Source organism: Stegodyphus dumicola, chromosome X2 (genome assembly GCF_044657685.1).
Source record: "Stegodyphus dumicola isolate Sdum_Otavi_A_Nest chromosome X2, ASM4465768v1".
In the NCBI taxonomy this organism is placed as follows: Eukaryota; Metazoa; Arthropoda; class Arachnida; order Araneae; family Eresidae; genus Stegodyphus; species Stegodyphus dumicola.
Window position 1 is genome coordinate 79,280,066 of NC_140781.1, and position 12,540 is coordinate 79,292,605.

The 12,540-nt window shown below is 33.2% G+C and overlaps 1 protein-coding gene across 1 annotated transcript in view; it reads left to right on the forward strand.

Annotated features, from left to right (window-relative positions):
- The first annotated feature begins 323 nt into the window (after positions 1-323).
- LOC118198612 (uncharacterized) overlaps positions 324-12,540 on the forward strand; it is a 161,205-nt gene continuing 148,988 nt past the window's right edge. Inside the window, exon 1 of the mRNA XM_085809779.1 lies at positions 324-491. The gene's annotated coding sequence lies outside the window, so the exon portion shown is untranslated. The remainder of the gene's footprint in view (positions 492-12,540) is intronic.

The following is a 12,540-nucleotide window of genomic DNA, read 5'->3' on the forward strand; positions in this document are numbered from 1 at the left end:
AGTTGAAAAGAATTGTTAATATTTGTCACGTAATAAGAATTTCTCCTCTGAAATTTGGTCTTTCGGTTATTCACTGGTAATGATCATTCATATCTCATAAACTAAATATGGTTAAGAACTCTTCAATTTGCTCATAGAGTTCGGCAGATTTATTTCAATTTCTAGCAACAACAACGTTCTATAGCAGCCATAGGTCAACAACGAAAGAGAGAAGATGATACGGCACAGGTCAGAAACTTTACTTGTGCCCTCGGAGTTTTGACCTCAATTCTCGAAGCAGCTACATCTCTTACCTTTAGTCACTCGTTTCTAGACGTCCAACTTTGACAGTAGTAGTTCTCTCTTAGAGACTTTCTTTACCTGTTCATCGTCTTTCTATGCGAACTATTTTTTGATGAAAGGTGTATCGCTCTTTCCGACTATCTTGTTGCCGATGTGTGTATTTCGTGACGAACAGAGACTGGAATACTCCCAAGGACCCCCTATAAGAGGTAGGAATTTAAGTTAATGGATTATAGTATCACGTGATTAGAGTGTGTACTCTGTTGAATTCTTTTTATCCGTGACTCAAAGATTTGTTTATTTCTGGATTATACGGGATCTACTTCCTTATGAAAAAGAATGAAGTAAACGGGTACAGAAAATTATCAAATTTCTCTAGTTTAAATAAAATGGTGTTTCTTCATCATGTCAAATTCTTCAGTTAGATCTACGCTTATTTTAACTACTATGCAGAATTTATTATTACTTAATTATTTTCTATTAATGTTAAAATATGCATTTGGTTTATACAAAGTTGATTTTCTTAATTAACTGTAAAAGTTTTTTATAGTTGTATTATTAATGTAATTATTATTGAGAGATGACATTGTACTGCTTACTTAATATGACTATTTTATGCCTCATAAAAACTCATTTTGAACTTAAATAAATGTATGTGTTTAAATTAATAGTTTAAAACTGCTGTATTGATAATACCATGTCGAAACATAAAATTTATTGTATGTTGGCAAATTATTATTAATGGGTTCCATGAATTCTTAAATTACTTCGTGAACTGATGAAGCAGAAAACAGGATCAGTTTCTAATGCAAATGTATTTTTGTGCGCGAAATGTAAAATGAACTTCGAAAGTTTTATTGTTTTTATTCTTATGATTAACATTGAAAAATAAAGTAACAAAAAAGAAACTAAGCAAATTGCGGTTGAAGTATACCGGACAATACTTTGATATTAGTCAAAATGTGGCATTAGATTACTGGAAAATAAGAATCAGGAATGAATGTCTAAGAGACTCTCAAATAGCATGCTTTATTTAACTGAAGAAGGACTGAATTGTTTTTTTAACTGTAAAGTTTCTCGAGTAGTAATAATTTCAGGTTTCAAAAGGAATAAAACAGTGCTTTTTGTTTCCTTCATTATCTAATTATGAGCTATTAAGAATTTTAAAAACATTTAACTTTTGTTTTCGAACTACAGTACTCTTCTAAATGCTTAAAGAGATGAAAATTTCATCTAGGATTGTATATCAAGAATTCGAACATCAGTCGAATGGAACACTCTAAGATAGAGTACTCGTTTACTTGATTGCAATTGAAAGTTGAAATAGTTCTAGTTTTACAATATTTTTTCAGGGGAGTAAACGCAAAGTTAAAATATTTATCTAGTGAGTCAATTCTATTAAAGTCAAAACAATGATGGAAGTTAATTGTATTATTGGGATGTAAATTGAAAGAATAATTTTGAGGATTTATACCTTTGTATGTATTATGAAATTTTAGCGCTGATTTGACTTTACAGCCACATTAGAATAGAAAAGAATATGAATATCCAGTATTTAAAAGTTACAGTAAATTCGAACAATGATGATATTAGCTTTAGCTTTTCCGATGTAAGTTTTGTACGCGATTATATCTTAATCTGTAAGACTAATGTAGGAAAAAATCTTTTATTCTGAATCAGAATGAGCAAACTACTAATTTCTTGTGCAAAGAAGTAAGTAAAGAAGAAAACAGTTTTAATTTAGAATGAAATTATTCTAATTGCAATTCTGTCTTAAAGAAACAAGCATTTAATGAAAAATGCTTATAATGCCACACCGCATTCTGGCAAATATTTCTTAAAAAAATACTTTCTAATTTTGCAAATTTTTTCCTCTTATCGCTTCGGGCCCACCAGCGGCCGAGCGGTAAAGACGCTGAACACTGGTAGTTCGGTCTGAGGTTCGAATCCCGCGAACGGGCTGGCTGCATGGGCGTTTTCGTGGTTTTCCCCATGTGTAACGTGTATACGAGCCAGTTTCCCTTAGAAAGTCCTCCACGAAAGGCATCCCTCCCTTTAGGCAGATAGCCCTCGTGTGCTTTGCCATAACTGAATAATCCAATCCAATCCTCTTATCGCTTCGCAAATGTGCTGTGAATAGATTCTCGACCCTGCTAAGTGACGGAATTTCAGAGAATCCGTTATGAAATCTTCAAAATTCTGAGAACTGAACATCATGCTTGAACCAACATTCTGATTTAAAACCCTACTTTAAAAGCTTTCAGATTTTAATATTCTGATGATTCTGATGATAACATGTTTTATTCATCCACATTTTTAATTTGTACTGGTACTTTTGACTTTTTACTGGTACTGAGAAAATAATTATAAAATTGTAAATAAATCGACCTTTTCTAAAATGATTCATAATTTAGTTAAATTTAAGAATAATAATTATGTTACATTTAAATTATAAATTAAAAAAATATGAATTAATAATTGTTATATAATATTGATAATATAATGCACGTATGTGTCTGTATGCATATACATGCATTCATACATATATAGGAAGAAGACAGTTGCAATTAGAAATAGTTATAATAAGAAAACCGTGACTTAAAAAAAGAATTAAGAAATATTTATGTAAACTTTAAAATTGCTTCTAAATGCCGTATTCTACTGTGCTTGTTCAATGTTTTTTTGTTTACTCAATCAAGTAAGCAGAATTCTGCTACAATCATCCAGTACCTAAAGCCGAGCAGTTTGATCGATTTGTAATTGGTTATAATTTAAAAAATTCTGATAAGTTTGAGAATTCATATCGCATTTCGAAATCTAAAATACTACTTATGTTACTCAAATGTAAAAAAACACAATAGGTGTCTTTATATACATTCGGTGTCTTTATATACATTTTTTACATGGTTAATCTACTTTCTTATATGTAATTTGATCATTATTACTCAAATCATGGATTTCATTTCATGCTTCATCAGAAGTTTTGCGAAGCCATTTAAAACTTTCATCAGTCTTATGAATCATAAATTTTCTGTTATAACTGCAGATATAAATTTCTCTGATATGTAAAATTTTAAACTACTGTATGTCATATTGATGTATGCTCCATGTTTGCGTAATGAAATTTTAGATGGCAGTCCTGGTAGAAATCTTTTTCAGCTTTTAATACTTGCCTGTATAAATGGTTAGTATATTCGCTGCTAAAATTCAAAATTTTAAACACTGGACTCAAAGTGTAGCTGTAAAGAAATGTTTCTTGAGTACAAATAAACAGAAATCAGACTTACTTCTTTAAACTGTTAAGTTTTTTTACTCTTCAAAAAGACTCTATCTCGTTAATTTTTCATTTTTTTAAGCTTGCTCAAAATAACGACACTATTATAGTACATGACTTATGAAAAATGAACTCTCAAAAGGTAACATTAATTTTTCTTTTAGCTATCAATTACTGAAAAGAATTAAAGAGCTTGAAGAAGCTATATTTATACCGCTTAAATTATCTTAAATATATATATAAACGCTCTCGTCAGGGAAGAAGTGCTTAAAACAATATTTCAGCTATTATAATTGCAACTATTTCGTAGTTTAATTTATATTTTTCTTTTGCTTTTATTTCGTGTTTGTCTCATGAGAATTTAAAAATATTATTTATAAAATAGATTTTAACATTTTATTTGGAATTTCACATAAAATATTCTATTACTCCCTTTATATATACGATGAATAAAAGATTTCGATTAATAATATTTATGCAGTGCTTATAAGTTGCTGGAGCAGCCATATTGGCATGTTTCTAACCGCAGTCATCGCGTGGGATCATATCCCAATCAAACACAAAGAATTCCACAGTTTTAATTCTAATAATTTATCTAACCTGTGGCCGAACGAATAAGACCTCTAAGTATTCATTATTTTTCTCGGTTCCCGACGAATGAAGCTTGCTCGATGTGATTTTTCCCATATGCAACGCCAATATATAAGCAAGTTCCAAGTATAATTCTTTCACAAAGGCATCTCTTTCCTTAGACAGAGTTTGGTTTTATCTGATTACGGCAAATCCCGAGGGCTATCTACATAAGGGGAAGGATACCTTCATGAAGGACTTTCTGAGGGAAACTGGATCACATACACGTTACGCGTGAGGAAAACCACAAAACCCCCCACGCAGCGAGTCCTTTCGCGGAATTCGAATCTCGGACCGAACTACCAGTGTTCAGCGACTTTACCACTCGGTCGCTGGTGGGCCCTCCTCAGGCAGATAGCTTTTATTCGCTGTGCCGTAATTAATTACCTAACCAATCATATACTAAGAAAAATTGAGAAAAGCCTACATAGGAAAGGTCATAAATGTTTCGCTTCAAACTGATTTTAAAAATTTCTAGTATACGTGCATTCACATGGTAGGAGCAAAATATTCGAAATTCACAGGGCAGCTAAACATTTTAAAGTGCTGAATGATGGTAGTAAAATTTTTTATTACTGCATTACGTACAATGATTGACAGGAGTAAATGAGCATAGTGGAATGTCGCGTTTGAAACCAAGTTTAAAGTTTACAAAAGTCTTTATAAAAACATTTTGTTTCTAGGCTCTCTCTTCACAATTATTTATTTCTAACGCTTCCTGCCCTTTTCGTATGGGCGTGTGAATACATGCGTATGCGTGTATAAAGATACGTAAATTATTTGATTAATATTGTACAATTTATAGAGTTATTTATTTTTTTTTAGCATAAACCAGTATCAAACTCCTAACTGACTTGGACGGAATTATCATTTCGTCTTGAAAACAACCAGAAAATCCTGAAAATGTTTTGAATCGAAATTGTTGATAAGTCAAGCTGAATATGAAAGTATAGAATTCGAAATTAATATTACCGTCTTTTCGAAATTAAGTTACATAATTATAAAATTATTTCCAATACTTTTAGTTGTTGCACCTCCTATCTCCTAAACGTAAAAAAAACCCTTGCTACGTCATTGTTTCTGGAATGCCTATGTTCGTAATTTAGATGCTCCACGTTAACGGTATTACCTAGTTTAAGAAATACTGGATTCTGCAAATCGTTTTACATTGTATTTCTTGTCTAGGATTTTACACACTAATGTACTTAATAATACTTAGTAGTATTTAACTTAGTACATTTTAGGCGAGAAAAGACATTTAAATTTGCAGCTTCTCTACATGAAGTGCTTGCTCTCTTATTCTGAACAAAAGAATGACTTCTAGACAGTGTCAAGAAGCGCTTTACTTATATGCGTGACATTTGTACTTATGTGTGTTATGAATATGAAGATATGGATCCTTTCCAAATATGTGGGCATTTAAATTACATTCTTCGTAATACAATCATGTCCATAAATTAAGGATAATTCGGAGTCACGCGGAAATCGAACTCTAAAATAAATATATCACCTGTAAAATCACTACGCACATCTTCAAGAATCACATGCAAATTTCAGGAAGTAACCAGATAACACCGATGGTACGTCACATTGACGAGAGTGTAAGAGAGTGATATATAAGGAATACAGGCAAAGAAGTAAAATTGTTCGCAGGCGCTTTATAAGCATTTCAGTGCAATAACCGAATATTTATGACACAAAGGACGAATTTGGATGATTTTTTACGTGAATTAATGATTTTTTACATTTTTAGAATTATCGGCTGTCTGGACTGTGGGCGTACCCAACTGGAAGTATCAGACGAACTTGGAATTGCCCAGAGTGTCATCTCCAGGCTTTGGCAACGATTCCAAGATAATGGTAATGTGAGTAGACGTTACAGCACAGGTCGCCCCAGAGTGACGCCGAATGAGGACCGGTATTTGGCAGTTACTGCCAAAAGAAACAGGCGGAACACAGCCTCAGACCTGTCTCGCCAGCTCTTCTCAGCCACTGGTACGACAATTTCAAGGCAGACCGTGTATAGACGCTTAGGGCAGATTGGTCTATATGCTCGTAGATCTGTCAGATGCGTTCCACTTACTGCAACTCACTGTTTGCCTGGAGTAGAGAGCATGCATTATGGACACCGCAACAGTGGGCTTGTGTGATGTTTTCCGACGAGTCCAGGTTTTGCTTGCAGTCTGATTCTCGCCGGACTTTCATATGGAGAGCTCCAGGCACCCGTTACCACCAAGAAAACATCAATGAACGACACCGTTACGGTGGTGCAGGAGTGCTCGTTTGGGGTGGAATTATTCTGGGTTCCAGAACTGACATGCATGTTCAAATTGGAACCATGAGAAGCCAAATCTATCGGGACGTCATTCTAGAACAACATGTACGTTTGTTTCGGGGCGCCATGGGCGCACAATTTGTATTTTTGGATGACAACGCCCGTCCTCACCGTGCAAACATCGTAAGCAAATGCCTTCAATCGGAGGATATCACCCGTATGGACTGGCCAGCATTCTCACCGGACTTCGTGAATCCAGTAGAGCACGTGTGGGACATGCTTTTCCGACGAATTGCAGCCCGTCAACCTTCTCCTACATGTCTACCGGAACTTCAGAGAGCATTGCTTTTTGAGTGGTGTAATATCCCCCAAGATCAGATCGATAATTTGATGCTCAGCATGCCTAGGCGTTGTACGGATTGTATTGCATCGTCTGGAAAACATACAATGTATTAACAATCATACCAACCATGTAATATTGTGTTTTTGTAAATAGGTTATTTTTGTAATTTGCTCCAGGGAGAAAAAATCGTTAATTGTTTTTAATAATATCAAACATATAGCATCTTTTTTGCTCTTTACCTTTTGTTTAATAAATAAGTTTTACAAATAAGTCAAATTGTTTTGCTTGTAACTCTTCGTTTGCCTGATTTTGTATTATCCTTAATTTATGGACATGAGTGTAGTTTCTGACCGTATAGCCCAGAGGCAGTCAGTTGGGGGGGGGGCGTCCTTCTAATGGAGAATTTCATAGTTTCAGAGAGGAATGCAGTCAGCCTTACTCCATCTGCTTTCGGCTGTACCTTTAAAAATTATCTAAATCTAAATAAATAAATATATATATATATTAGTTTTAGAAAGGGAGGAGGGATGATCTTCTAGCAACAGTGAAAGAGGTGCATGGGGCAAAAAAAGGTTGAGAAAACTGGTACAGCGTTTTAGTTCTTGTTGCGAAGTTTTGTTTATTGCTCTGAAATACAATATTTTAGATATGCAGCTCGTATAAAAATACAACGTTGCTCAGATACGAAGTTTATTTTAGGAAGTTTGGAAAAGTCAAAATGTAAATCTTGCTCAATTAAGAATACTGATATCATTTTAAAATACGTTTCAAATATTCCGACTTTTTATATGGCTTCATTCTTCTCATTCAATTTGCAAAATGCTAGAATTTCGCGAATACAGCAAAATACAGCATTTTGCGTTATCATAAATTAATACGGAGAAAGACTCGTCTACTTTGAATAAAAGATTTCACATTAAAACTATATTTTCAACGGTATATTATTTCGATTCATAACGAATCACTTCTCATTAGATTAAACTTTGAAAATATGATATCGTTGGTGAAAATTAATTGATTAAGATGGAGTACGAAAGGAATTTAGAGAAAAGGATGCCTACTTGGAGGATTTACCAAGAGAAGCTCGTTCGCATTTACATTCGTATGGACAATACAAAGTAACTCCATGTAGGTAGTCCATGCGCTATGATTTGATTGCACTACCGCATTTTAGCGGTCTGACCGACTCGGCCACTGATAGACTGAGTCAAGAGGGAACTTTTCCAAAGTGGATTGAGTATGAGAAGGCTAAGCATAGGAAAATGCTTTCGATGTTTCTTATTCAACTTCTTCTAACAATAGTAAGCTAGAACTAAAATTGTAGACAGTCTTATAAGAAATCTTTAGTTTGTTTTCATTTTCCCACTTCTTTTACCGTTTTATGAAATAAAACTCTACGTATGCGACCTCCTACTACTTTGGTTTAGTAAGATGCGAGCTTCTCACTTAAGTTTCCCCTCTCTGCCCAATGCATTCACCATCAGGCATCGCTCTCCATTTTATAGGATGATTCAGAAATTATGGAAAATTTGTTCATCATTTCCAGACTAAGAAATTCGAAGCCTTGGTTATCAAATTTATATCATGACATTCACATTAAAAAATCTTGCTATAAATATATAAAAAAGGGAATAAATTTAATATAAATTCCGAAATTATCATTATGTAGAAGAAGTGATGCTTTTTGACAGCAACTGAAAGTAAAACTCGAGGACAATTACTTTTTTTCTTTTTCTTCAGCGTGCTTTGAATAATAATGGAAGCAGTAAGTGGATTTTCGTTATAAAAATCACTGCAGCGATGAACAATTTAGATGCGTAAATGTGGAAGACTGTTGTTAATTTTTATTTTTATGAAAATCTTATAGATTGAAATTATTGTAAAATGTTTTAACTAGTATAAAATTATAATGAAAATATTGTAAATTATTCATAAAATATTTCAGAATGTCATAAACAATACACTGTCGTAAAAGCTTTCCGGGAAAGAAAGAAGCGATTTTAAGTTATATGAATAAATTTTTTAATATAATTTCTACTGGAAAACGATCTAGATAAGACATAAAATGAAATTAATTTTTCCATTTGGGAATCTTTAAGTTCTGATAGAACTTTCTTTAATTTGATTCTGTTAAAATAATTAAAAAATCATAGTTATTTGGCTATGAATTTGTTTGAGACAACTGGACCGAGCTTTTTTTAAAATAATAATAATAATAATAATAAAGATTAAATTTCTTAACTAGCATTCTAATTGCCTCATTCATAAAGTTGTAAAAACCGTTCGTTTAAAAATAATGCGAAATTTTAGACCTTTTATTCAGGTCTCGAATAAAAGATACTCGAAACTGATTAATTAAAGAAATATCCTATAAGGTAAAACTTAGCAATAACGGAGGAAGAGAGTTACTTAGATTAAGACATCAAACTGCGAAATAACATCAAACACCAAAGAAGTAATCGATATTTTTATTCCAGTGGCAGTAAAATTGACCCGGAAAATTGTGATTGGAATTTGCTTGAGTGTAAAACTGCTCTCTTCATGCTCATTAGCATGCACGAAGACTGCGAATGCGATTTATTTACCAACAACTCCTCCCATGCTTCATGCAGATGGAATCATGGCAGACGGAAAATTCGAGATAGCAGACTTGCCCGACATGTAGTCACATGAATTAATTCATGCATCATCATCTTAATTTACTGTATGTTCAGGCTTTCTGTAGCATTTCAATTCCGTGTCACGATATGATTCCTCCTCCTCCCCATCCCCACATAGCAAAAGATTCACAATATTTAATTATGTTTCGTTTACTTCTTGAACATTATACTAAGGATATAAAGATATTTTTCTCGGCAAAGAGGAATTATTTGTCAGCTACTTGCATTGATAATATTTTTCTTTTACTAATTTATCATAACTTGTCTCGATTGGAGACAAATATGCAAACATATTCATTTGAGAAAAGCGGCAGATGACAACTATGAAAGTGAAAGCTTCAAGTGAAACAGGTTTATGATTTGTTTAATTTGAAATATTGAAGTAACTCCTTCGCAAAAGTTTTATAAAAAATGTTTAAAAAGTGAATTTATCCTGTTTTTTTTGGCCGTGTTATAAGTACTGAAGTATAATTCAGTTGATATCTTTACAATGTCTCAGAAAAGGGATCATACACTTTCTCTTTCCGGAAATAAAATCATATTATTAGGCACATTAAATTGAAACTGTAAAACTTGATTAACTCTGAACAACACTTTTCTTTAATCTTGTTACATTAAGCATTTTTTTCAAAAATAAACTGTTTAGCTTTAAAATAAGTACGCTCCCTTTTAACCTTGACTTTTAGCCACAAAGCTAATCGGTCCTTTGTAATAATACTAGTAAATCATCATCAGTAAACACGACACTTAAGTTTGTTGCATAAGTTCGTTTCGATATAACAGTAACATTTAAGCTAATCTTCTTCTTTAATCATTCAATAAAGCTTTCTTAGAATTTATATTTTTCTTTTTTATCATAGTTGATGCAGGAAAGTTTATACGATTAGGATTTTATAAATTAATTTTTGATTCACAATGAAGAAATGGTAACTATATTAGAAATTGCTGATATGATTAATTTAAAGTATTTAAGACTTTGCGATGCAATAAAACGGTACTCAAAGCATCAATGAATTCAAAACGAAAGAAGGCCATTAAGCTGACGTGGGAAGTATAGTGCAGTACTGACATATATGCTAAAATAATAAAAACATTAGTTTTCTCACACTCGCAGCGCAGCATTATTAATCCCGTGTTGTTTCCCTTTTTGATACTTACTTATTGTCCCTCCAACTGCGAAACTCTGACCAAGTGACGTGATTTAGTACCAGTTATGGATAAATGTGACATAGCAACGCACTCATAACTCGTCTAATGTAACTTCGATTTTGTGACTTTGCTCATCAAGAGTCTTCATTGGATTCAACTTATGTTCTTTTCGTCATTACATTCATTTTCCCATTGTTTTCATTGTCGAGATCTTGGACCCAATAGTCGTAATTGTCAAAATCCTCTCTGCTGGTCCGTTTGCGCAAAACAACAAAACGTAAAACTCTGCGTTCCTCAAACGTAAAACTCTGTGTAAATTGTATTCGCAGTAACCAAGAAACTGGTTCTTCTTCACCTACTGCTCATGAAAGAATATGCCAGACTTATAGGAATCAAGTCAGCAAATTATTATATCCGGACAAAGCTACAACCCTGCATAACCCACAACTGAAAATTCTTCAGTTGGATTAACAAGCAACAACATTATTTAAAGAACAACGGTCCTACTCAAGATTTTAGCATGGACAATAATGTACAAAATAAACTACCTCCAACCGTGCTAAAACTTCGATACCATTTTGTTTTATTTCAGTTTCTCCAAATCAACTTATAATGGCCAGGAAACGGCATCTTTTTGGCATCTGACCATCTTTCAGATATCTTATTCCAAAACATTAAAGACTGTTTTAATTCAAGAACCCTGTTGCATTGAAGTGAACGTCCACAGCATTTTAACGTCTTGGAATGTCTTTCAGTATTCACCTCATCCCCTAAGCAACATTGCAGAGCAGCTAATCATCAATTTCAATCATAATTGACACCCAATCCTAATTAGAGCCAAAATAGACCTAGTTGCAATCTGTCTTAATATTTCCAGCTCTCAACTACTTATTCCAAGTGTTTATGCATCCCTATCTGAAGGCATTTCTGCATTGCTTCAGAATTTAGAAACCATCTTGTCTTCCTTTCAAGGTCCAAACATTATTTGTGGAGACTTCAGTTCCCAAAACCAGCTTTAGGCCTGAACCTCCAGATGTGCAAGAGGAAGGTCACTTGAGGAAGTCTTCAGCTCACACAATCTTGTCATTCATAATCAAACTTCGGATTTACATTCTTTCGAAACGATGTATGGGAGAAGGTGACCATATCTCTTAGTTTCTTCCCATCACCTGATTAATTCGATTTTATATCCCAGAATTGAAAAAGACAACTCTCACTCAGATAATAAGTTTGTTACGCTTGAAATTACAGAAAATTCAGCATCGGGCTTAATGAAAAGTTTCAAAATTACTAAAAAGAAAGGAAAAAACGTCATTAAGCAGATTTAAAAATCTGCACTTCCCATGACTTCCTCCTTCCAACTTAGTTCAACAAAAGAAGATCTAAATAAAGCAACAGAAAAATTTGTAACAGAAGGTCCAAGAAATCTGTGAAAATACATTCCCAACAAGATCTGCAGAACCCATTTTCAAATAAATTGATAGACTAAAGAGTTGTGCAATCAGAAGCATAAGACGAGAGCATTCAAATGGAAAATGAAATTGGTTACTGAATATAAATTAAGACGCAGAGCCTTTAAGTCCTTTAAGTTTCATAAAAGAAAATGCAAACTACAAAAAGATTATCGAAGCTAAATTAAAAAATCAGCATAATTATTGTTCAAATAATAAATAAATTTACAGCGCCTTACCTAAGATCGCCGGTAGCAAAACATTTAAACCGTTACAAACCCAGCTTCTCTCAAATTTGCTTTAAAGTTCTGTTGATATTCAGGATACCACTCTCTCAACCTTAAATGAAATTATATGTCTTTAATCCAAACATATAATTATATAATTAATAAGACATTAATAAGAAATATAATCCAGCCAGAAGACATATATCCAACTCAAACTATAATCCGTAATTGCAATGACATTCCGCAAAC